At 43.6% G+C, this 27,555-nt stretch overlaps 1 protein-coding gene across 2 annotated transcripts in view; it reads left to right on the plus strand.

Annotated features, from left to right (window-relative positions):
* Positions 1-27,555, plus strand: part of SRPX (sushi repeat containing protein X-linked) — a 482,285-nt gene that overhangs the window by 431,179 nt on the left and 23,551 nt on the right. The window lies entirely within an intron of this gene.

A 27,555-nucleotide genomic window follows, 5' to 3' on the forward strand; every position in this document is an offset into this window, starting at 1 on the left:
CAACAAGCTAATCTGTTCAAATACTGTACTTACAAAATGAGCCCCATTATCTGATCTCATCACCTCACACACCCCCCATCTAGGGAATACTTCTCTTACCAGGAATTTGGCAGCACAGGTTGAGTCTGGGGGTGTACAGGGACCTGCTTCTATCCATCTAGAGAATGGACACACCACTACAATTAAGTACCTGTACCCGTTGCATACTTGAATCATGTTGACATAATCGACGTGTAAGTGCCAAAATGGCCCATTTGGCCGGGGGATGACTTCTCTCACTACTTTTAATGTGTGCCCAGCTGTGAACTGCTGGCAAATTATGCAGTTCACTATAAAAAATGCAACCTGCTCTGCTAGATTCGGTATGAACCAGTCTTCTGCGAGCGTTGCAGCTATATTTTCTTTTGTCATATGGAACGGGTAGTGTAATTGTTCTAGTGATATCTTTAGTAGGGCTACAGGCATTACTGGTTTACCAGTGCTGTCTTGTCTCCACAATCCGTCCGAGGGGTTTAAAGAACACCATCAACGTTTCCACAGGTTCTTTTCGTCCTGTGGTGCCTCCCCTTGAAGCTCCATCAATTGAGTTTGCCCCATATTACTATAAGCCTCTGCAGTGGCTCGAGCTATCATCATACGTTCATGGGTGCATGCCATTTCTACTTCCATGATTGTCTCATTTTTGGATGCCATATGCTTGGCTACCGTGTCTGCTGCGTGATTTCCACGTGACACGAAATCTGTTCCGTGAGTATGGGCGGCGCATTTCACGACCGCTATGCCCACTGGGAGCTGTAGTGCCTTGATCAGCCTGTCCAATAAGGCTGCGTGCTGCACTGGCGTGCCGTCTGCTCGGAGGTAGCCCCTCCTCTTCCAGCGCGCTAGTCCTGAGTGCACTGTGGACGTCACATAGGCTGAGTCACTGTACACCATTACTTCCTGGTCTGCATGATTCTCTATGGCGAGTATCAATGCCAATAATTCTGCAGCCTGTGCTGAATAATGAGATGGTATTCGTGCACTAACGAGTACTTGAAATTCTCCATTTCCCATATGTTTTATTACTGCAACGCCCGTATATCTTTGTCCATCTTCTTGGTCTATTCTCGAAGAACCGTCAATGAAAACGATCTCACCTCCCGCCAGGGCATTTTCTTTTACCCTGGGGATTTCATCATAGACTTCTTCAAAGTTCCCACAGTCATGTATCGGCTCAACCTTCAGTGACTGGTTCAGCTATGAACGAGGCTGGTTTCACTGTTTTACTTCGCACTATTTTGATCGATGGATTCGATAGGATCACCTCATAGGCAGAGGCCCTTTGAGATGTCAATGTACCTTTTGGTTTCTCTAATATGGCAAATAATGAGTGTTCAACATATAATGTCATGGAGCATCCCATTACAATGGTTGTAGCCTTCTCTATGGCGAACGCTGCGGCAGGGAACTGGCCCCTTATTACTGGCTCCAGATTCCCACGGTAATACGCATGGGGCTTGTACCCCAACAAGGTTTTTTGAGCGAGTACTGCCGTCATAACATTGTCATTCGTGTGCGTGAATAGGTAGAATTCCACAGCATAATTAGGAATCCCGAGAACTGGAGCCACGGAAATTGCTCTCTTTAGTTCTGTGAACCCCTCTTCCATCTCTTCAGTCCATTCAATTTGTTCTTTTGTTGCTCGGGCCTTCTTCAGGGCCTGGAGCAAGGGCTTGGTATATGAGCTGTAATCGAAGACCCATGCCCTAACATAGTTGCACAGGCCTAGGAAGCTCTGCATTTGTTTTATCATGAGCGGCTTAGCCGTGTTCATGATAGCTTCAGCCCTTTCTGGGGTGATCCTTTTCCCCTCATGCGAGATTAGCTGGCCTATGTACAGCACCTCTTGCTGACAATAGTGTAACTTTTCCTTGTCAACCTTATATCCTTATTCAGCCAATATATTCAGAATCTGGATAGAATCGCGCCTGCATTGTTCATCAGTGGTGCTGCAGATCAGAATGTCATCCACATACCGCAAAACAACACTGTCTACTGTAATGTTGCTTAGGTCCACTTGCAAGACTCGGTTGAAAATGGATGGGGACTCACAGTACACCTGCGCGGCAACCTCATGCTTTTCAGATGCATTTGTCTGAACGTGAAGGACGTCAGATCTTGTGAGTCACGGTGCAGCGGGATTGAGAAAAAAGCATTTTTCAAATCAATCACCGTGAAGTATTTCGCCTCGATCTGTATGTTACACAAGATCATAGATGGATTAGGTACTATAGGGAACACTATTAAACAATATCGTTTAATGCTCTTAAATCTTGGATTAAACGCCACAACCCTCCCTTTGATTTCTTGATGGGGTAAATCACCGTATTGCATTGTGATTCTGACGTCACAAGGATGCTCTGCTCCATCATGGCGGAAATTGTCTTCGCAATCCCTTCATCCACTTCTCTGGACATGGGATATTGTTGTGCCCTTGGTAAAATTGCTCCTGGTTTCAATTTAATTTTCACTTCTCCTGCTCCTTTCAGGAGTCCTACATCATAGGGTCCTGTCGTCCATACTGAGACAGGCACCTGGGCCATGTCGTCATCAAAGTATTCGGGGCGGATCAGCGCCAACATCATTCTCAGTGGCACTTCTCGTTTGATCATTTTGACCCAAAATATGAGACTTACTTCCGCCTTGTCTCTTCTGAGTCAGGGTGTTCTTCGAACAGATCATCATCGGTGACGTCAGTCACTCGGTACCCTTCTTCAATGGCAATAATTGCACGACATTGTCTGCCTTCATCTTCGTACCCTTCGACCATTACCACCTTCCCTTGTACTGCTGCAATATGCATCGATAAAGGAAATACTTGTCCCTCTTCTTCATGCATAGCTATCCTTGGTCTGAATAGAAACTCATCAGGGGTTCTCATAGTTTTATCTGCGAGGCCTGGCAATCCCACCATAAGCACACGCACGCCATATGCGAAAACCTCCGGTTCTAATGGTATAGCTCTCATGGCTGTGAGTCCGGCGTACGCTCTGATCATTTCGCACACATTAGAATAATGCATTCCTGGAGTGGAGCATACTATGCCCTCCTCTGTGAATGATATAGTCATATTCAACTCTGTCATTAAATCTCGACCCAAAATGTTTACTGGGGCCTGGCGTGAATATAACAAGGGCACATTCATCTCACATTCCCCCACAGAGACTGGGAGATTGTCCGTAAAGGGAACTCTGCTGTGAGCTCCTGTAAAATTCTGAGTGTCTATGGCCTGGCCGGACAAGGAAAACTTGCCTTCTCTACGCACAAGAGTGTTGCACCCGTGTCAACTAAGAAGGAATATTCTTTCCCCCTTATGACGACATTTACCCTAGGTTCCCTGTTAGGGTCTGGTGTCACTGATAGGATAGAGCACATCAGAGTTTCCCGTGAGCTGTTCTATTGTATATATAGGTTTGGTCCACTGTATACTTGTGGACTTCCCCCATTATCAGGGTTGACTCCCCCTCCGGAGTTAGTGCCCTGCAACTTTTGCGGCAGTGCCTGTTGGGATTGCCCCTGTGGCAAATTCCCCATATTTGAGGGTTGAACCCCTTGCAGAGTACCTTACTGCAAGCCTGGCGCCTGCTGCTGTACTGTGTGATTCTGTGCACTGCCTTGTTGTGGGTTGGCAGGCTGATTCATCATGCCTGTTCCCAACCCTTGGCCATTTTGCCACATGCCTTGGCTTCTGCCCACACGTGCCACATGAACTGTCATCCATACAGCCAACACACTGGCGGTAGTCGGGCCATCTGTCCATCTGGCGTAGCTGGACTGCCCATCTGCGCGTTCTGAAAGCCACCTTGATTATTCTGAAAACCTCCCTGATTACGTTGAAATCCTCCCTGATTACTCTGCCATCCTCTTCCTCTAAATCCCCTTGCCCTAAAAATCTTGAGCTACCCTGGTTATTCTGCAATGGTTCAGTCACATGTTGCGCGCTCGGCTCAGCTGGGTTTGTCAGCATGGCTCCCTCGAGAGCATACTTTGAGAGTTTCTTTTGCACCAGATTCGCTTCCTCACCTTTATGAGTTGCCTCCTTTTTTTGGTTCTTTTCTTGCAACAATCTAAAGTAGTGTGCAATTGTCAACTGTATTTCGGCCCACGGTTTAGCTTCTACTCCTACCAATTTCTTGAGCTGTTTCTGCACCGGTTCTGGCAACCCTTGGCACAATATGTGGTAGAATACAGGGATGGACTTCGTCCAAGATTCATGCGTTTCAAGTACCCACGTGTCTTGAAAATTCTGGATATAAATCAAGGGATCCTCTGACTCTTTCATTTTCCGAGTCATTATAGCTCCCATATCGGAAGTGTCTGGGTACAGCACTCGCAGCACTTTCTACACTGCTGCTCTACAATTATTGAATGGTGCTCCGTCATGGGCAGTGTTAGTTATGGTTACCCCAGGGTACCCAGCCCGCTTCCATACATTGTCTGCTCTCTCACCCAGTATGGCGATCAGGAGACCTTTAATGTCCCCTATAGCCAACGTGACACCCCCTGTCATTTTTTCTAACTCGTGTATCCATTTCCCGGCTGCCGATGTCAGCATTGGAAGCTTGTTTTTTAATTTCTCTCGATCCTTGTGTGGCCATGGAATATATTGTGGTCTTGCGCCCCCCTTTTCTAGCAGCGGGAACTGAAATGCGCAGTCTTCCTTCTCTTTCCACATAGCTCTCCTATCTATCACTGGGGTAACATTCCCGCATCGCCGTCTACCTGGCAATGTCCTCAATCTATCTACATAGGCAGGTGCTGGCTTCCCCCTCTGACCGCGGGGTATTCCCTCATATCGGCCAGTCTGTGCGGCGAACCCCGATACCCTAGGTGCAGACCCGCTAGTGTCTGACCATTGTACCCCTTGGTCCCTTGGGAGCCGCTTCTCACGTTGTCTCCCTTCTTCGTGTGTCTCGTCCTCCGTTTCCCCACTGGAGTCGGACGCTCATTGTTCCCAGTTCATGCAACTCCTTGAATCTACTTCATTCTTACTAATTTCTAGCCTATGCAGGGACAGTCCCTTGCTCCCACTACTTCGGGTGACATCCTCAGTGTCATACAGCTGAGTGCTTTCCAAGCGCTCATCTTCCCTCCCCCCTTGGGAAATTTGTTCCAGCCCCATTTCATCGTATATTTTATCAATTGTTTCCCTGATGCTTCTGGTGTCGAAGTCATCCTCAATATTTGTCCCATTCCACTCGTACCTGGTACCGAGTCATTTGCAGGAAATAATTCTTCTTTGTCTTCCCATTCTACAACAGGATTGGGTTTTTTAACTTCCCGCTCCAAATATTCCAGATCTCGTGCCCTCTGTCTGTTTTTACGTTCTTTTTCCTCATCTACTTCCTTGCGCTTCCCCGCTTCTTCTCTAGCCTTATCTATTTCCCTCATCCTTTCGTTTCTACGTTTCTTTGCCCTTCTAACTTCCTCCTCTTCTCTTCACCCTCTTCTCACTTACTCTTTGCTCTTCTTCCAACATTTGCTTATTCTGTCTGTACTGGTCATAGGCTGCCTTCTGTTTGCGAGCGAGCTGTTTCTCTTGCTCTTTGCGATATATTAGTTCTCGCTTCAACCTATCCTTTCTTCTTAGTCTTTCGTCCCTCATTTCCTTCTCCTTTTCTCTCTCCCTTCTTTGCGTCTCATCAGACTTCTCTCTCGGTCTCACATCATCACTTCCTTTTCCATCAAGTTTCAATAATATCTGTCCTCCCATCCATTCGTCTTTTGCGAATGCTATCTCATCTGTTCTGTCTTCACTTCCTTTCCATTTCTTTCCCTCTCTCTCCTTAACGAGAGGTGCACGACTCTGTGCCTGGTCCTTCCCTTCATCATTGTGTCTCTCCTTGTCCCTCGGGATTGCGGAGGCAAGATTAATTTCCTGGTCCTTCTTTTTGATTTCGTCACTACTGTATGTAGGTGACTCATATGCAGGGTTGCTATACCCCGTGGCTGCCTCTAGTTCTCTTAGCGGGTAGAGTCCCTCTGACTTACTTCCCTCGATGACTGGCTCCGATGGGGCTGGTGGCGCGGTAGGTGTCTCGCCCTCCTCTGTGCATACGTTTAATATCCAGTCTGCGGGTGGTTCTTCCTCCTTCGCCTGTTCGAACATCTTCCAAAGTTCTAGAACAGCGAGGCGTTTCTCTAGCTTTTTGCCTGTGTATGTGGCATGTAGGTAAGTCGTCATGTGTTGTAAGACGGCTTTAGATAAGGACCCATTTTGTGGCCACGGCATAAACATCTTGTGGGCGGTATCCTTAACCCACTCAGTACTGTACTTTTTAAGCTTAGGTGCATGCTTGGGCAAGTGCTTACACAGATGTGCAAGTGGGGTAACCTCCTCCATTCTCAATTTCTGTACCAACAATACTTATGCCATTTTTATCCTTCCAATAGTGTGAGCGAGCACCAATACGCAAGCTCGAATCCAAGCTTTTCCCGCCAAAATTTTATACTACCAGTTTACTCAAGAACATCAATTCATTGGTGATTCCCTCTTAGTTACAGAATCGCGTAAAACCCAAACTTCATTAAAAAAATTCAGTTATACAGTTCTTTACGTTTGACATATAACAGGACACATATGACAGACATTTGACAGACTAGACGGACACCAGCTGGACACACATCAACCTGCCTTCTAATCAATACCCCGACATGGGGTTTAAACGAACTCCATTTGTGCCATCTTTAATCGTCACCGTAGCCTAATCGTCCCCTATTATGTGGGCTCTGAGTTCACGTTTCTTCTGACCGCTGTATTAAAGCGCAGGAACAAGGCAAATCCTTACTTTTTTCTCTCGGGTGTCCTCCCGGTAACCTTACTTTTTCTCTCGGGTGTCCTCCCGGTAACCTTACTTTTTCTCTCGGGTGTCCTCCCGGTAACCTTACTTTTTCTCTCGGTGTCCTCCCAGTAACCACTTTTTTATCTCGGGTGTCTATCCCGGTAACCACTTTTTTATCTATCATACTCGAGTCATTAACCCCTTATATATATACAGTCTTCTCTACATCTAACTATTTTTATTTTTCTCCACCACCCTCTGTTACCTTTCCCTTACTTGTTCTAATGTCTACAAGACATTTGGCAAAGTAATGAGTTTATTGTTTCACTCATCGCTCGCATCTTTTCCTCTCTGGAACTTCAGGATCACCAGCCCCTCCGTCGTTACCGCCTCTTGCGGTCTTTTCGTCCGATCCGCTGCCTGTGGGAATGAGAAGGGTTATGCTTGGAAAGGCAGGTTCCTTCAGACCTACTGCAGATTTGATGGACTTACTTCTATCATTGTCCACAGGAAGCTTCTCAGTCTACTCAGCCGAATGGCGAAGGACTTGTGATATTGCATAAAGCCTAGAGTTACTTCGTGCCATCGGTCTATGGGTGTCTTAATATTAATCAATCAATAGTTGATGGTCGAACCATCCTCATGCTACCAAGTGTACAGGAGGGCAGAGCATCCTCTGACGGGCCCATAGGTCAGAACTTGCCCTCTAGTACCTGTAAAACAAGATAGCTGCACCTTGAGGAGGTTAGGGTGCAGGATTCATTTACTCCGACACACTTCAATAAGGACAACTCAATGGTTTGGCAAAGGGAAGTCCGTTTAATGACAAGTACAAAAACAGGGAAACAAATGGTAATCATCAATGATGCGATCGCCTGTCTTGCTTCAACTCCCAACTTCTTCATTCAGACAGCAACTTTTATGGGCAAAATTCATCATCATTTGATGTGCAAAACTCATAAATTTGTCATGCAATTTCTATTGGTCGGAAAGGTAACTTAAGTATAGGTGCTATATCTGTATATGGTAACAGAGCATGGATAATTCTTATCGGGTGGGCGTCTACGCCCATCCCACTACATCACTCGTGATAGACATCACTACAACTACGACGTCTTATTGGTTCTACAAGCTATAGGACCCTAGATTATTTGGTACATTGTGATTGGGTGGGTTACACCCCAAGACATAAATCTCCACTTCAATTAGCAGCATGCAGAATAGACACCCAGATGCGGAGTGCCCCAAGATTCACCCTGCCTCCCTTTCATCAATCAGGGCTATGTGTCAATTAGTTGGCTGACGATGGCCTTGAAACAGTAGTTCTTATCAGGAAAAGTTATGGCATCCTCAGGTTCTGGGTGACATCAGACGTTGGTACCTCTTTGCCCTTGGCTGGTCACATGTCTGTTCACCGTGAATCTGCTTCATTTTCCTTTGTTTTGTATATTTGATTATTTGTTCAGCCTAGCCACCTGCATGGGGCCTCTTATCTCGACCTTCACTGGCTGGGAGTCTTGCTCTGACGTTTTGAGTCTTCAGAGTAGCCGCTCTCCTCCCTTCCTGGAGTTGACCTCGAATTCCCAAGCATGAGCTACTTCTTGCTGAGTTTCGATTGTGCTCTTCCCTTCTGGCTTTAGCTGGAATATGAATCTCGGCCTTGGTGGCCCCCTTGCAGCCAGGGCTTAGTTCTGCTTTACAAAATGGAGTCGCACTCATATAGCATGCTTCTTTGAGGTAGAGATATAATTGCTGCATGCCACTCTATTCTTCTACTAAGCACTGCAAGCAGTGTTGTTTACTTAGCTTCTTGGTATCTTCCTATACGTTTGTCACATCATTATTCTTTTACAGTTCGTCCTTGTGTACTTTCTTTTGCTTGTCGTTTTATGGTTGTCTGCACGTCACGTCTAGGCTCTTATATCGTCACCAATTGCCTTCCATTAAGGCTCTGTGGGCCTCTTTGGGGACAGTCTGTAAGTAGTCTTCGTATCGTGTCATCTGCTGGTATGGTTGTCTCAGTCGATACCTTCTGGTTATTGGCGCTTCAATAGGTATACATGTCCCTCTGATGGGTACTGGACAGAGCCCCTACCGTGGCTCTCTGTTGATTCATTTGCTCCTTATATGTCACATATCTTGGCGAGTATGCTTCTGGCATTTCAACATGAGTGGCTGGAGTGCAGGCCATATTTGGGACCTCCTCTACATAGCGATGGGTTGGGAGAAAGAGATAGGGGAATAGTAAGAGTGTCTCTGATTTTGGTGATGGTAGAGGAGAGGTTGCAGTGGAGAAGTAGAGGAGATTTATTGGAGAGCATTGCATGGGCAGTTGAGGATGGGAGTAAAGATAGTAGATAAGCTTGGTGTAGTATTTAGACTTGGAACAGACATCACTTGCGAGAAGGATTCCTTGAAGGAGGGAAGAACAAAGGGACAGCAGAGCTTTCACTAGTGGGTCAAATGAAGGTGCATGGTCATCCTCCAAGGATGGATACGTGAAGCAATCCTTGTTTGGGGGAAGCAATGATCAGGATTGTGGGGTTCAAAAGAAGGTGGTAGGGTCAAGTTAAATTAGAAGACTGCCTAGAATTTGTTTGTGGGGTGGACTTGGATGACCTGGTTTCAGCAAGATATGGAGCAAGGGAGTAAAGTTTGAATTTCTGTTTGCTGAGAGAAGAGGTAGGGGAAAGAGATAGTGGAGTAGGGACAGAGTCAATGAATTGTACTAGGATGTACCCCGAGGGATTCATGTAGGGGGAAGGAAAGTTGAAGGAGAAAGAGAGGAAATTGATCTGGAAAATGTTATCAAGACTGTGAGATGGTGGGCTTGGGGAGGGCAACGAGGAAGAGATTGGATGTTCAAGACATTGGGCGTAGGACAAGTTCGGAAGGTTAAAGTTACACCTAGGTACAATTGAGAAGTTCATGGGTAGGGCTTCAAATAGATGCTAATTGTCAGGTATGAAGACATTTGGACGACAAGCAGTAATAAATGAGATTAATGGTAAAATGTATTGGTGGGAAGAGTGGAACTGTAGTATGTTCAAAGGAAGAAGTAAGAAAGCCATAGGTACCATATTGGGAGTGGGGGGCATCTTACTAGCAAGAGAAGGAGAAGGTAGCAGGTTAGGCATGTACAGCCTCAGGGCTAGCTTTGTTATACCGCCATTCCATGTTCTTGTTATGTCATTACAGATATGAGACTCGTGGGACTTGAAGTGGTCAGTAAGGAATGAGGTTTTATTTCAGAGTTACTAGGCATTTTGGAGCCCAAGCGTGAGGTAGTGTGCATACAGTAGGTGGTGGAGAGGAAGGGTTGTTCTTGTAGGAAGACAGGAGGAGGAGCTACAATTGAAGCAAGTTTGTCTGCAGTGGCCAGATTTTCTTTTATGAGAGGTAAGATGGCTGGAGATTGGGGGGAGGGGAGAGGAAGAGATGAGGAATTGTGACACAGTGTTCCTGTGGGCCTGAGGTAAAGAATAGGGAGATGATGGCTAGGAGAATGGTAGGGCAAGACATTGTATTGTATGCTTAGAGGTGAAGATGCTGGCGTCACATCTGAGAGCAAAGCATGAAGTGTATTCTAGCCTGGAAGCTGGCTCATGTTTGATTGGTAGGGTGGCGTCCAATAGTTAGACTTTGGTTGTCTGCAAAGTGCCCTCCTGGGAGCATGTGTTTCACGTAGTCAACAGCAGCTCAATCAATAACTTTTTAGTCTGATCATTATGGAAGCTAAGCAATAATATTTTGCAGAACTAAAAATATATTTATATATGCAATATGGGCATGATAGAGCTGAAAGAGTATACATAGGCACCAAAAATGTATGACATAAAATCTGTACTGCCCCACATAGAACTACTCCTACACACTTCAATCAGAACCATAAAGCGGTGCTCATATACAGAAGACCAAAACACATAAGGTCACTACTTAATCAGCAAGGAATCTACTTTTAGGTCTGACAGTACTAATCATTATAAGCGTGTGCATGTATTTCTGTATGTGATTCATATAATGCAAACCTAGCTATACAGCAATGGAGAACTGTATGAAAAAGGGGGAGGATACGGGGAGATGAGGGCAGGGCGACCTCGGGGAGGGGATCGCAGGGGGTGAGATGAGGGTGGCGGGGAGAGTATATGCTTAATAGCATTTCCATGGGTTGTGTCTTTAAAGGATTAGAAAGCCACAGCACCCAAGCCATCACATGCTGTGTCATAGAAGTCACCTGTTTCGAAATATACTCTACGCTTCTACCTAGGAGAAACGTAGCGCCGAGGGATCAAGAGCCTGTAACCTTTATCATTGGAGTCCCTGAATAAAACAAGTGTGTACGCTTCTTAAGCACATGACCCATGATAATCAGAGATGATCTAAAGGCGTTGAATTTTAGTTTCCTATCCATCACAAAAAACAAATATTTGACAATTAAGCAAAAAGGTCTCTAGGGGGTAGGGGTAACTCTTCCAAAGTGTGATGCAGCACATTAATATATACATTTAAAACAATGCAAACAACGAGATAACTATGGTGTTATCACCTTGATGATTTAAGGGTCTGGAGTGCACATTTTCTTTTTGTCACGTAACTGCTCCCACTTTGTGTCACTTTAATGTCATTTGTAGTTTTAAGAGGCCTCCCGCTATCCTCCTCTTGGCAAGTATTGAAACATGCCTCTTCCAATGCATCAGGTCAAAAGCTGTGGTAAGATCCCTGAAGAACATGTAAACAATCTCCTTCCTTAAAATGACAAATTTGGAATTAAGGAAAAAGAGATGGAGTGCTTGATTTATAATTCCTAGCACAGTTGGTTATCTACTACGAAATCCTTGGTGATAGCTCAATTCTTCAATTGCATATGTTATAGCTGACCATAAACCCATCAAGCAACGTATTGGAGTGATATAACTTCGGCGAAATGTTATCACCATTCATATGAATGAGAATTTTTGTTGCACACCTCCAGCTACTATTTAAAAACTTTGCTACAGCAATTGCATAGCAAACATTCAAAAGGAGAGGGCCCCCCTAATTTGATTTTACATCAGTAAAGTTCGGTTGGTATCTTGTCACATCCTGGGCTGGGATATTGACTTTTTGCATTACAATTCCCATTTTGATGTCTGGAAAACTGAAGAAGATATTAGTGTAGTGTTAAGCACCTTTTTTGAGGGCAGACTTTGGTACTAAAGACCTACAAGCCTCAGCCTTTGGAGGTGTGAGTGATAGAAGGTCCTCGGTTAGGGCTGAAGGACTGTTACTTCCAAAGCCTGTCCTTAAAAAACGTACTCAATGCTATTATCACAATGTTAGATCACCCAGTGTGTTAATAATGTTTTTATTTTATGGAAATCAGTTCTGCATGTAACTGGCTGTCCGATTTCCTTTAAATAAAACTACGAAAATGGTCACTGTTAGTAATTGGAAAAGGACTTTTTTTATATCGGTGCAACAGGCCAGCCGAAAAGTGGAGCCGGGAGATTGAGATGACAAAGGAGGTTATGGATTGTGGGTATGTGTTGGACTGGAGACAGAGGTAATGTAGGTGGAGTGAAAACAGGGGGAGTTGGGATAGAGCAGCAGCTTTAAATAGATGGTGGCATGGGGGAGTGGTGCAGGGGGCTGGAAGGAAACGTGAGGTTATACTGGCAGAGAACAAAACAAAGTTCCCTATTAGGAAACTCCCGTCCCACGCACACCATCTTAGGCCCTAAAAAGAGCCAAACCGTTTAAGAAACAAAGTTCTTTAGATTACCAAAATCTTGAAATATTACTTGTGTTCAAATGATCTTTCATAACTGATAATTTAATAAAAAGCTATGTTTCCTTGTATCACAAATGTGACTTGAGACAATATTCATTCATTGTAGTTATTAGGCCCAACACATTTTGAGATAATCTTTCTCTTCATCAGGGGCGAATTTCGAATTAAATTCTCTACAAAAATAATTCAGATAATATCCTTTTAGTAAATCATAACACAATTCTAAAGGTCCAATAGTTAATAATTTCAAACACGAAAGTTAATGATGCTTGAATATGGATATAGAGTTAAAGATACTTGATTAGCTCTATAATTTCTACCTTGAAGTCATGATTGTGAATGTCAATTGAGGCAATGATTCATTGGGTCAGGGGAAATCTATAAATCTCTCTCTTGGAACTTATACACAATATCATCTCACAAGTCAACTACTTCAAACCACCTTCGTCAAAATTTCAATAAGGTATCACAATCTTAAAGTGAGTTGTGGCTCACCTTACTGTCAGCTGAATCAACATCAGAATGAAAAATCATTATTCAAATCTTTTTCTCATTGAACGGATCCTGTAGTGAAAAGATGCTGGTTTAGATATAATAAACCACCTAATTCCAATGCAATTGACAACGATTCAATTTCTCCTCAAGCATAAGTATAGTTAGACTTAGTACCTCTACTTACCAAAAATAAGAATGTGGCTACCAAGGACTAGTATTCATCTTAGGAATAAGTCAGCATCATGTGTTCATCTTTAGAAAAATAAGGGCTTAAGTATATATCCCAAGTGTTCCCCCACTTGTTCCACCTCCCGCTGTATGGTGTGGATGATTACACTCACCATAGTCTCCTGTCCTGTTCCCTTAGTGCTAATCCACGGTTAAACAAAGCTGCAAAACGGCCGCTATAAATATTAGCGTGAATTAGATGCTATGACGTCATTACGTATGACGTACATGGCGTCATTTCTGTAAACAAAGCAGACTTGGATCGATTTAAGAAATACACTATTAGATAGATAACGGTAATTGTCTAAAGTGTATAAAGCTACTGGTAACTCTTCCATTTGAACATACTAACAAAATGCACATGAGTTGATAAAAATAATAATAACTGATACAAAAAATATAATAAAAAGAATATCTAAGAATAAAGATGATAACAAAAAAACGGTCAAACTATGTTAATGTCTCCTGTTCTCCCCACATAGAGAACTAGTGGTATAGGTGTTGTTAAGATCTATGTGTAAATGCTATGTATAGTGTAGTGCCTGTGTCTACACTGTGTTTTACATAATATCATATGTCAACCGCAGAATCTACAATTCAATACAATAGCATCAGATCAAGCTGCCTCAAAGGAGTTCACATTCTGTAAGTAATTTACAGATAGGGTTGCCATAGATAGTTGTCATTGCTCTACTCTGTGTAGTGTAGTGTAGTGTCTATGTCTACACTTTATTTTACGTAATATCCCCTGTCAACTGCAGAAACTACAATTTCATACCATAACATCAGTTCAAGCTGCCCCAAAGGAGTTTACATTCTGTTAGTGATTTATAGATTGGGCAGTCATAGATAGTTGCTCCAATTCTCCTTATTGTATATCCAATGTCTATACCAGGTAAACAGAAACAATAGCCTCTGCTTTGAAACCCAATACATTAAATTAAACATCTTACAGTGCACTTCAGCTTCCTCCGAATTAGTTCACATTCTATTTGTTTTAACTAGTACCCATTCTGTTTGTTAATGGCTATGGGATGGCATTAGCTTTGCTGGTTATAATATGGTCTAATATAGCCAAGAGGGTGCAGTTATTATGTAAAGTCACCTAAGTCTAAGATGGGATTGCCTGAACTAGGTAATTATGCAGTCAGTGTCTGTTCCCAATGAGGTAATTAACATTAACTGTATGGACAAAGATTTTGGTATATCTATGCTACACACAAATCCTTCCACATAGAAGACACATTTTTAACTATGTCGAAGACAGAATATAAAGGATTGTTTTTTTGGGAAAAATGTGTCTCAAAGGAGTGCACAGTTGCCACCAATAATAGTGGAACACGTTGTTCAAAACTTCAGGTAAGTCCATCTTTCACTTTTGTATGTACTGTCTTACCCCAATTCATAATGGAGCACGTTGTTTACACTTTTATGTATCTTTCTAATACACCCAATGGTAAGTACATATGTTCCTTCATAGAAAGGTGCCCAGGTAACATTTCTCTGTCATCCCAAGTGGGGTGATTGAATCCAAGCAGTCAATGCAAAACAGCTCTTTTGGTGATAGGTGCCTTACTAGATCCCACGTGCCAGGGTTGACCATTTCTCCCCTGCACCTGAAATCTGATTACACTTTGTTGAAAAATTGTCACTTACCTCACGTTATAATCGCCACTTCCCCGGTTGCTAATATCCAATATGTACTTCAAATCCTCTATTGGAATTGGAATGGTCTCCACAATGGTTTCTTCTCTTGACTTGATGTAGCACTTACAGGCACATCTACCCCGATGAAAACAAATGACGTGTTTCAGTTGGTTAGACTAGAGTTGACAGCTTGAACCACATCTACCAGCATGTAACATGCATGGCGTATTTCAGTACCTTAGGCTTAAGCGTGCCACTTTACCAGCATGCAAAATTATTGAATGGTCTCATTTTCTTCAACCTGGTCTGTAAACCTGAAACACCTATCAAGAACTCAGAATCCCATCTTCCAGCATGCACCATACACAGATTGCCTCTTTCTGTTCTCTGTCATTTTACGCCAGAAATGATTACTACATCTACCTGTATGTGTCCAGGGTTTGTCCTCAATTTCATCCTTTCCTGCTTCTCTTCTCTTCCTCAACCACTGTATGCCTTTGGATGTCTGTCTGTCCTATAACTCCAGTGACCTACGTTGACCCACTTTCTTCTCCTCTTCTTTTCCCTTTGAGTGACAGAGGTTCGGTGTCTAGAGGCACACTCTGGATTTCCTCCCTGGTACCTGTCAACTCAAGTCTGCCCATTCCCCTCACACTGATGTCTACAAGACAATCAGCAGCTTGATCATACCACGTTGCTTGTTAAATCTTTGAATTCTCATTCTGGTTGCTGCTGTGGAATATCTCTACACACTTCCACAGGTTGCTCAATGGCATCCCCCTCTATTGAAGAGTTCACTACCTAACAAAAATCAAACTGTTGGCCTTTCAGTAATGAGTCTCCAACTGAAACACAGCTCCACTCCAACTTGGAGGGTCATTCCTTTCCTCTTCCCCTCCCACTCATCTACTCCAAAGCTGTCTACATTCTCAGGGTCAGCTCACAAAGTGTTCCTTCTTACAGCTGTAGCTCAGCAAGTCAATGTCCGCTCACTATTCCCAGTGTTAAGTTAGCATTCCTGACATTCTCCCCAGACTGCAGAACTACCTGATCTTTTTGATATCTCACTTTTTTAAGTATCTGTGCCTCTATTGGTCTGGTCACTTGGTAATAGACATTAAAGAAAGTCTTTGCTTTTACCCATTTTGGACGCCCTAATAGGGCCATTTGACCAACTATCTCCTCCCTTAGCTTTCACATCTGTTTTGGCAAAGCACAACATGTAAATAAGTTGGAAAGCAAGATAGAACGTCCAGATGTTGATGTAATTTGAGAGCTCTGTGCCCAATTGTAAAATAGTAGGTTTTAGCGCAAGGAACAATCAAAGTATTTTTCCATTGATGTCTTTCCTCAGAGACAACAACGTAGATCCATGTCTTTACTTTGCCTTCATTCACCTTGCCAAACATCCATTTTGATTCTTTTACTTCTCCAATCCTTTTCTTCTCCTGTCTTTCATTTCTCCCAGCTTTCCTTTTGTCATTACAGGGGGAGATCCCTTGTACACCTCCTATATTCTACTTCATATTCCCCCGCCATCCTTGACTCCATCTCTAAATTTAAACTAATTTTTATTTTTATTTTTTATTGTAAAATTTCAGTTCAATATGTGTATCAAACTTTTGTTACACTGAGTGTCATAAATTTTAACTTTTGTGTTCCAGTCAAAGTTAAATAAAGATGCTCATCTCCCTACTGCTTGTTATTGATGTTCTTTCAAGTTTTTTTTAGTTTTTTTATTTTAGTCATAGTATAGTTCTTGGGTTACTGATTTAAATTTGGTCTGTGACCAATATCGCGTCGAGGAAGTTGATTATGCTGCATGTAAGCATGATGTTTCTCCCAGCCAAAACGATTTCTCACCATTCATCAGCATCATAAAGTGTGGGTTTAAAAGTACGGAGATGTGGTAAGCTGAGTACATGCCGTTATAAGATGTTTTAGCAACTCAACTTCGCCTTTCTTGCAAAACCTGCATTTATCAGAAACGGTATCTTTTGATCGACACCGCCATAGCGTATCTCTGGTGTTCGTTGCATTCAGTCAGGATATCATAAATTGGTTCCCATGATGACGTGAAGGGCAGATTGTTAGATACTTTGGTTGAGAGTGTAATTTCAGCATGCTCAAGGAACCAGGGAGGATGGATTTGAGAGATGCTCATAGGTGGAAATCCAAATTTTGCAAGCGGGGGTCGATCAAGCAGCTCATCAGTGGATATGTTGGCGGCTTCCATGATGATTTTTATTTTTGACTTCCATAGGTATAGTAACCTCGATTGTGTTCATTAGTGAAGATGGTTGATGGCGGATTTACCGCCCCATTCCAAGGTGAGTGGGGCGGTAAATCCCCATTTCCCATTTTACCCTTCCCCATTCCCATTTTTGCCCCATAGGGCATAATGGGAATGGGGAAAGGCGCTAATTACGCCACCGTAAATTACGGTGGCGTAATTAGCAACAAGGTCCCTTTGCGGCATGGGTTTTAACGCCTGCAAAAAGCAGGCGTTAAAATCACCATCCCGCAAAGGGACCTTGGAATCAGGCGTTAAGGGTCGGCGCCGTTTACGGCGCCGTAATCCCCTTAACGCCTGGGTCCTAATGAGGGCCATTGGCTTTTAGGTACTCGTTCAAACTGAGCAGTAGATGTTGCAGACCTTTCTGAGTTAGGTTGATCAGCGCAATGTCGTCTTCATACACAAGGCATTTGATTGAAATTCCGTTTATCTTTGGAGTGAAGCTGTGAGCAGATTCCAACCAGTTTGGTAAATCCGAGATAAATAATTTAAAGAGTTCAGCTGCTAATGGGCACCCTTGCTTTACTCCTTTATGCGTTGGAATTGGTTCTGTCAAGACGCCTTGGGAGTTCACTCTTACTTGGACTGTGGTGTTGGTATGCAAGGCTATGAGCGGGTCAAGAATCTGGGCTGGACAGTTCCACCCTCGAAGTTTGGACCAGAGTTTTCCACGATTTATTGCGTCGAAAGCTTGTCTAAGGTCGACGAATGCGAAAAATACCTACTTGTGGCGTGAAGCCTGTTTGTCGACAATCTATTTGCTTTTCCTTTGATGCCCATGCCGTCAACTTCCGTCGAACGAACGATCCAAATATTTTTCCCATGGTATCCAGAAGGGCAATAGGGCGGTAGTTAGATGGATCATCTCTGCTGCCCTTCTTGTATATCAGTACCACTATTGCCTTTGCCCACGAGTCAGGCGTTTTCCTTGATCTTGAGATTTGACGAAACAAACATTCCATGAATTTGGCCTAGTGATGCTTCGGTTTTTTTAGCATAATGTTGGAAATTCGATCCGGGCCAGCTGTTCTCGAGTTCTTTAGCTTTTGAATTGCTAATTCAAGATCTTCGCTGGAAGGTGTTATATCCCAGGCTTTTATGGAGTTAGGAGGAAGCTCTTGTAGATCTTGGTGTAGCATTTCATACGTCTTTGTGAAATACTCGACCCACTTTGAACTTGGTATTTCATTTGACATATTTGGAATTGTTTTTGAATTTCCTTTATTTAAAAGTGCCCATATTTCTCGCGTGGTTTTAGTAATAATTAGCTTTAACATCAATTCAGCTCTGTTTTGTTTGATTATCACAGAGTGAGATTTGAGCCAATTTCTATAGGCCTGGCGTCGATCTTTTACTTTCCTTTGTATGACATCTTGATAACATTGGGACTTTCTTATCATGTGTAGATCTTTCCTCAAAGCCTTTTTTGCCAGAGCAATTTCGTTACTGAAGAGATGTTTCGGGGTATGACCAAATATTCTTGAGTTGGTATTTTTTGACATAAACACGGCCAACATCAGAGCATATTCAACATTGTTTGAATAGTCAAGGCTCAAAATTAGTTTCCGAATATGCGGACCGTTTGTTGTTTGCCGATTTGCTGTCGCATTTATTGACAGTGGTACTTCATATTTGTCGGCTGTGTATGAGTTTCATGATCTAGTGAAAGACTCAGCATGTCGTGGTCACTAGAATCCTTCAGGACTACCTCTAGCGACTCCACTCTTTCGAATATATTTCGAGAGACCCAGATGTAATCTAGGGTTTTCCTGCATTGGAGTCGTTTCCAGGTTGTCTTACAGGATTGATCACCCTTGGTATTGCCACTAACCATCTGACAGTTTCGTGAGGCAAGGGCCTGTGACCAGAGTTGTCCTCTTTCAACTACTTCGGATTCGGGTATCTGAACGTTTTCCATCATTTGATGGTTGAATCAAAACCAACTACAATTCAGATCGCCACATATGATCACTGATAAGTCACTGTAATTGAGAAAAGCGTCAGCAATTAGTTGTTACAGTAGCTATGAAGTCCGTGGTTGATATCATAGCCGGATTCCAGTAGCCGTTGATTACCAGTAAGTAACTGTCCTTGTTATAGTTCATCTTCGCAATTCGAATTACCGTACCCTGTACAAATGGGTTCGGATTTACCGAAACTAGGGGAGTCATCCAATTTTGTATTTTCACTAATGTTAATAGGCCTGGATATGGACGACATTTGGTATTTTTTTTTTCTGGATTCAAAAAAATAGTGAATCCATCTCGGGTCGGAGCATCACGGAGCCAGGTTTCGTGAAGGCAAATTGCAAAAACATTGTTTAGAGATTCTGTAAAATTGTTGAATAAATTAGTGAATCCACGGGTGTTCAAGGAAAGCAGCCTTAGTTTAGTCTGTGTCATTCATTGTTATTGATAATGATCATTGCTCGAACGAGTTTCGTATCTGTTTCCTTCGGTTCTTGCTTTACAATCCAAGTCACTTTGTGGTCTATGAGGGTACGATAATGATTTCCGTAGGGGCATCCGACTGGCAACACTTTGAGATTTATTTATGTTTGTTTTGCTTGTCAGTATTCCTTTTTGACTTGTCAAGTCAGGTTCCAGGGTGATGTCAAAACCGAAGATGAGCAGCTCTTCCAATGCTTGTAAAAGAATATTTTTTACGGCACAAGATGTTATGTGTAGCACCACCTGGTCTGTAGTTTTTTCTGTTGCATACTCAACGATTCTTATGTCGTCGGTCGTTATTGTCCGAAGTTGTGGCACTCAGGCAAATAGTTTTAGGACATTAGCTCTATTCAAGTTTACTTCGTTTTCGTCAGTTTGGATGTTCTGTAGACGGAGTTTCCATAAGCTCGTGGTGGAATTTGGACTTATATTACAGTAAGCTCTGGCACAGAGATGTAGTCCATTTTTCCTCTGGTTCATTGTTTGCTTCGGGTTTAGTTTGGAACTTACAGGTGAATGCAAGACCTTGGAAGCATTGGAATTTTCCTTTTTGATGCTTCACGAGTGTGTTGTTTGATCAATAGGTCTTTCGAAGGGATTTTCTTCTCTGCCGATTTGTCAATGAGATTTGTTGCGGGCGCCTCAGAAGAGGAGTCATAGTTAGCTTCACTTCCGATTGAGTACGTAGATAAATTACATAAATCTACAGAACTTTCTACTGCAGAACTGTCCGAACTTTGGGTGTCGGAATCCATTCGTCAACGCTTTGCCGTTGGCTTGGTCAGGACTTTGTTTAGTCCATTTACCACAGGCACTTGTGGTTGTTGAGGATCAGGTTGTAATTTACCATTTTTCCGGTCTAACAGACTTGTTGTTTTTGGTGTTGTCAGGATTCTTATACATTTTTTTTACATTTTGTCGTGTGCTTCTTTTTGTCCGCATTTATTGATTTTCTTTTTGTCGAGCTTTGATTCCAACTTAATTGTTTTTGTTGTGGCTATAGTTTTGGCTGGGCCACTGAAGATATTAAATGAATTTGGTTGAAATCTCGCTGGTCCAGGAATTGCCTCGTGAGCCACAGTAGTGTCCTTCAGAGGAGAGACATCGTGTCCTAGGGGCTCAGCGTTGTTCATGAGACCTGATACTTCCTTGGAGAGCTCAGATTCTGTTTGGGAAGGGTATGTTGACGCTGCAGCTAAAATGTCGACATTTGAAGAGGGGACAACACCTTTTAAAGCAAAGTTTGTCGCATTTGACGGTCGTACCTCGCTGTTTAAAACTGCTGAATTACTTTGGGTAATAGGTGGCATTGCATACGTCTGTGTGTTTTGATTGACATATTTTCTCATCCATTTCACAGCGTCTAGCAAGCCTTCAATTAATGTGTCATTTTGACAGTGATGTCTTGCAGCCAGATCGCTGAGACGCTCTTGCCATCTGGTCGATAAATCAGCGTTTTTTGCCATTTGTATTTGAAGAGATTCCATAAAAAGGACAATTTTTTCAATTTTTTGAACCAGATTTTGAATCACTGCTCCTTGGTCATTTAAATGCCCTTGTAGTGATTCATATAGTTTGGTGAAGGGCGCGAGCGCGACAGCAGAAGCCGCAAGAACATTATTATGGATTTGCGTTAAGGATTCAACAGAGATGCCTGCCTGCAGAGCATTGACTGGAGGAGCATCTTGTCCTGTTAATGATAGGTTTGAACAGTCCGAGTAGAACTTTGAATTTATAGGAGAAAGGTTTCTTGCTGGGTTGGGCGGTTGAGATTCACCATAGGAGGTCTTATTCAAGGCTTGAGGGGTGCTTGCATGTGCCGCTTGGTGGTCTTGTTCTCTTGGAAGATGTTGAGAATTGGACTTTAACTCGGCAATTCGTTATAGGCGTTGCGCCCTTGCAATGGAGCTTGAATCCGTAACAGGTAGTTTTTGTGCTACTATCGGCGTGGGCAAATCCGAGGGACGTCTGGGTGAGGCTCTGGGGGGTGCTCCGGGTTCCTCAGGCACCTGACAAGCGTAACTACTGCGGTTTCCTTGCACTGTGGGATCGGGCTATGATTTGACATTAGTTTGCCCCCCCTAATCTCTGCAGACAGTCCGACTAATAGCGGTAAAGTTTTGTGAGTTTTTTTATAAGATTGTTCCTTTTGGAGGCGAGACTGATTGCGATCTGTTGACAGCTCTCCTGCCATTAATAACGGAAAGCACGATGGCGGGTGGGTTAGTTGATTAGCCGCTGGCCTTGAGGAAAGCGAGCTTTGACTTGTGTTTTTTGGTAATACAGCTACGGAAAACTTCGGCTGTAGAGGTAGCTATGTTAGCTGTGTTAGTTCGGCTGAGTTTGCACAGTTTGGAATGAGGTGAACAACCTTGTCATTTGGCAGGCTTAATAGTTCATCATCACTCACCATGAAAGGAATAGAAACAATGTTGGTGGAAAGCAGAGGTTGAGTGGAGTTTGCAACCATTGCCTCAGGCTCCGAGTGATTTAAAGGTTCAATGTGGTCTTCTGGATTCAGTTGCATTGCAGCACTGCTCGTCGCGTGGGGTACAATCACAGTATGCAGGGAGCTGACAAACTGAACTGCCGACTCTTCATTTAAGTTACTGATCTGGTGGCGTAACAGTGAGTTCACAGAAGAGACGTGATGAGATATCACAGGTGCTGGTTCTTCTGAAACTTCCCCTTCAGTAACGCCTAATTTCTCTTGTGTCAGCGATGGTATAGATTTCCTGAATTTACCTTGGTGAATTTGGTTCACAAGGAGATTTACTGCTGCGTCTGTGTTTACACTCGGCTGGCAGTCCCCAGAGCTGGAGAGCGGTTCGTCTTTGCTTGCGCGTTCACAGCTCCGAGCTTCAGGACGTGGGTAGAGTGTTTGGATGGCTGAAGGCCGATCAAGTGGAACTAGTGCTGCAGGTAAGGTAAGAGATGCAAGCAGTGATCCACTTGCAGTTTTGCTTACCTTTTTTCCAGCTTTCATCGCAGTCCATGGATTAAGCATTCGCCGATGTTGAAGGATTTTTTTTACGAGTCTGAGGGCATTCTTCTATCAGCGTCATCGGTGCGAGGCAGCGGTCGAGAAACACCGAGGCAGACAGGCAGGCGGACTCGGAGGCGGACTGGGGCAGACTGGACTCTGCGCCGCACTCCGCGCGCCAGAAAGGATTTTAAAGGTGGAGTAAATGGAAGTAGAAACATGGCTGAGACTCATAGTGCAGCTCCTATCACAGTAATATCAACAAACGAATGAGCAAGGTCAGGACGATCTCTGCTGAAGAGGAACCACTGCTACACCCTGAGTGGGTAACCCTTTGTGTGGGTGGTCAGAGAATTCTCATGAAACTGTTCTTCTGCACAAAAGGGTTTTATTTTGAAGTGCAGTGGTGTAGTAATACACTGGTATTTTTCAAAAACATGGGACATTCACATTTGAGGACATACAAAGTGTAGTACCTAAGTACGAATGATCAAGTAGTCAATATTTGAGACATCTACTTGTACAGTTTGTTCATTCTCTATAGGTTCCTTGGGAAGGAAGCTTAGAGAATTCAGTGGAATCATAGACAGGTAGAGGGCCTATAGAGTGTGGGCACAATCAAGAGTTGAACAACAACATATAATACATGTCAACATGACAGTGTTTCAGCCATTTTGCGTGGAGCTAGGTGAGCTCTAATGGTGTAGGCCTTCATCAGGACAGGAGTGTCTTTACGAGTGGAAGGTCCTATGTGGTCTGTAGGAATGAAACAGACAAAGAACGTGTCAGAATGTACGTGTTCAGCAAAAGATCTAGCAGAGAGAAGTTATGAATACTATGTAAGGCGGATGCCGGTGCTTACCGAATCCGAGGAGCTTAGTGGCTCAGATTAAGAGGTGGAAGGATCCACTTCTTTAGGATGCAGTCGTCATCTTGTCAACAGGCGCGGTCACGCCTGTCAGGGGATAAGGAGGTAGGATTACTAAATGGCGCCCCAACGGTGCGGTTCCTCTCTAGCCCATAGTTGGTGTGTAACTAGGGAGGTGGTGGTGTAGGTCTTAGCAGATTTGGTGAGAGTAGAGCTAGTGGTGGTCCCACTAAACGTGGAGTGCGCTTAAATGGGATAAAAAGGGCTTCTGTGACAACCTACAGTCCCCTCAGCAATTTGATAAAAAAAGACAATCAAGCAGCACTGGCCACTGATCAAGAATACTGGACCTCTCCAAAAAGTGCTCCTTTTTGCCTTCAAGAAAAACCGCAACATCAAAGAGTCATTGGTCCATACGTTTCTAGAAACTCCAAAACAACCCAATACTCTATGGAACTTACCACCCGTCCAAGGACACTACCGATGTGGCAAATGCATGGCCTGTCAGTTCACCGAGACAACCAAAGTATTTACACACAAAGAGATCTCGTGGACCTTACAGGATCACATGAACTGTAATACCAAACAAGTTATTTACACCATTGAAAGCCCATGTGGACTTCTATACGTTGGGAAAACCATGAGAGCTGTGAAGACCCGAATTGGCGAGCACCGGTCTTGTATAAAAAACAAGGTACTGGACAAACCACTAGTGGAACACTATGTTAAGAAGAACCACACCAACATGGATATAAAGTGGTGTGTCTTAGAGAAAGTGAACACCACCCGTAGAGGTGGAGACATAGACAAAACCCTGACCAGACTAGAACAGAAATGGGTCCACAAACTACGAACTGTCAAAGAGGGTTTGAACACAGCTGTAGAGTGGAAGCATTTCCTGTAAAATATGGCGACTGTATGTATGTCCTATGACAGAACACCCGTCTACAGCAATGTGTTTTATACAATATGGCTGCAGATGCTCTCTGAGAAACCACATCCACCTTGCATCTGGCCAGACTTTCATACAGATCCTTTCCATTTTCTAAAAACAAGAATTTGCACTGTGTAACAATTTGTTTTTTGATTTTGTGTCAAATCCTTTTTTTAAAAGTTTTTTGAAGTAATTACATCTGTAAATTGATGTAAACCATTGATGTCATATACCTGTCATGAACAACATGTGGAATGAAGTAACACAGGCCTGGTTCTATACTACATGACAGCTGACACCCAAAGGGATTGACAGTGGCTGGCATCATCATTGTGCGCCACACCTTGCATGACTTGCATTTTGGCCCTACTGACTGCATGCATTAACTCTAAACAGGCATTTAGGTAGTCACCCCACCACAGGGCCCTTGTTCTTCAACACGGCCCTAGCCCCAGACACCCTATGGGATTGACAGGGGCTGACATCATAATCCTGCACCACACCTTGCATGACTTGTATTTTGGCCCGACTGACTGCCTGCATCAACTCCAAACAGGCATCTAGGAAGTCACCCCACCACAGGGCCCTTTTTCTTTAACATGGCCCTAGCCTGCATTCTACACACTTGCATCCTCGACATCCGAGACGACACACTGCTGTTTCAACGATCCTGGCAGCTGAATGCACTGGCAATAGGTAAGCTCTACTACACGCGGCTCTATGCACAGAAACTGGTAGGCCTACCCTCACTGTAAGGAATCTCTAAACAGTATGACTCTGCACATTTAAACGCCCATAGCCCTTCGTGCCACCTACACCATAGGCTGCATGGCAGGTGTTGTAGCACCGTAATCCAGAACTTGCACAGCCCACATAGATAACGGTCCACCCTTCCCCCAGGACCGTTGAGAAGGGGCACTCTTTTAATCAAATTGTATTAAATACAGATTTGCACTAATTTCTCCGTGCACTTGATAAATGGCATCTGTGATTCCACAGAAGCCCTTTTTATCCCATTTAAGCGCACTCCATGTTTAGTGGGACCACCACTAGGTCTACTCTCACCAAATCTGCTAAAACCTACACCACCACCTCCCTAGTCACACACCAACTATGGGCTAGAGAGGAACCGCACGGTTGGGGCGCCATTTAGTAATCCTACCTCCTTATTCCCTGACAGGCGTGACCGCGCCTGTTGACAAGATGACGACTGCATCCTAAAGAAGTGGATCCTTCCACCTCTTAATCTGAGCCACTAAGCTCCTCGGATTCGGTAAGCACCGGCATCCGCTTTACATAGTATTCATAACTTCTCTCTGCTAGATCTTTTGCTGACCACATACATTCTGACACATTCTTTGTCTGTTTTACTCCTACAGACCACATAGGACCCTCCACTCGTAAAGACACTCCTGTCCTGATGAAGGCCTACACCATTAGAGCTCACCTAGCTCCACACAAAATGGCGGAAACACTGTCGTGTTGACATGTATTATATGTTGTTGTTCAACTCTTGATTGTGCCCACACTCTATGGGCCCTCTACCTGTCTGTGATTCCACTGAATTCTCTAAGCTTCCTTCCCAAGGAACCTATATAGAATGAACAAACTGTACAAGTAGATGTCTCAAATATTGACTACTTGATCATTCAGACTTAGGTACTACACTTTGTATGTCCTCAAATGTGAATGTCCTATGTTTTTGAAAAATACCAGTGTATTACTACACCACTGCACTTCAAAATAAAACCCTTTTGTGCAGAAGAACAGTTTCATGAAAATTCTGTGACCACCCACACAAGGGGTTACCCACTCAGGGTGTAGCAGTGGTTACTCTTCAGCAGAGATCGACCTGACCTTGCTCATTCGTTTGTTGATATTATTGTACCAACCTGGGCAGAGCAAGGCAGTAACTAGGTACCCTTCCGAATACTAGCTCCTCTCACAGTGACAAAACAACAGATACTGGGGCAGACTGGACTCTGCACCGGACTCCACGCCACGCTCCGCGCACCAGAAAGGATTTTAAAGCTGGAGTCAATGGAAGTAGAAACAGGGCTGAGACCTGTAGTGCAGCTCCTCTCACAGTGACAAAACAACAGATACTGGGGCAGACTGGACTCCGTAATCCCATTGATTGCCACCTTCACAATGTGAATATGCAGACGGAAGTAAAGGCATAAAGAGTAAATGCATGACAAAGTGAATGTCTGGCGAAGTGAATGTAGATGAGGTGTGTGCTGTCTCTACATCCCAGGAGACTAGGAAGATGACCTGCAGACAAAGGGTTATATCTGAGCCAATAAGCAGCCCACTGTCGAACTCGAGAAAACATACCGGGCACTAAAAACACACTGTGGCTATGAGCGACCTGAAGACCTCATGGAGCGGCAATATGACGTGAACTTTGTTTTTGTGAACTTTGGAATTAGTCTTGGACTGGAACAGTAGATTAGGTCTTCACACTTGCTTTGTTGTACCACCAGCCTGACACTGGTAGCTAAGGTCATCCCTCTTGAGATCCACCCATTGTCCCTATAAGCCATCATCCAACATTTCATGTGATAACAATAAAGATGTGCAACCTCATTGCTAGTGTGTCGGGTGCTCTGTTGTACCCCCATCAGGACATTAGTAAGAATGATTCACCATATGCCTCAAATTATTTTTGAAAGAATATACATTTTAACACATAATCCACTCCCTTAAGGCTCCACTCTACTGAGGCAAGAGGATTTTAACTATGTTTATAGGTTTACAACAGGGTATAGCAAAACAAATCTGCAAAATGTAAAATGTACTACCCAGGTTTTATACAGCGCTCACCACTTTCATCTGCACATTTCAAAGGGCTTTCAATTTAGGTTGGGATGGGAATCAAGGCACGGGGATATTGCAGGGTTTCCTCATCTCCGGAGTAAATGCCTATGGTTCCAGACGTAGACACCTGTCCGCAACCCAATTAAATCTGGGAGGCGTCATCAACCATGACCTCTCTGACATTTGACATCAGTACTAACGCATTCTCCTTTCTTATCCAGTTCAAACTTCTTTGTTATATGT

Source organism: Ambystoma mexicanum, chromosome 7p, assembly GCF_040938575.1.
Source record: "Ambystoma mexicanum isolate Mex_15411 chromosome 7p, UKY_AmexF1_1, whole genome shotgun sequence".
NCBI classification, from domain to species: domain Eukaryota; kingdom Metazoa; phylum Chordata; class Amphibia; order Caudata; family Ambystomatidae; genus Ambystoma; species Ambystoma mexicanum.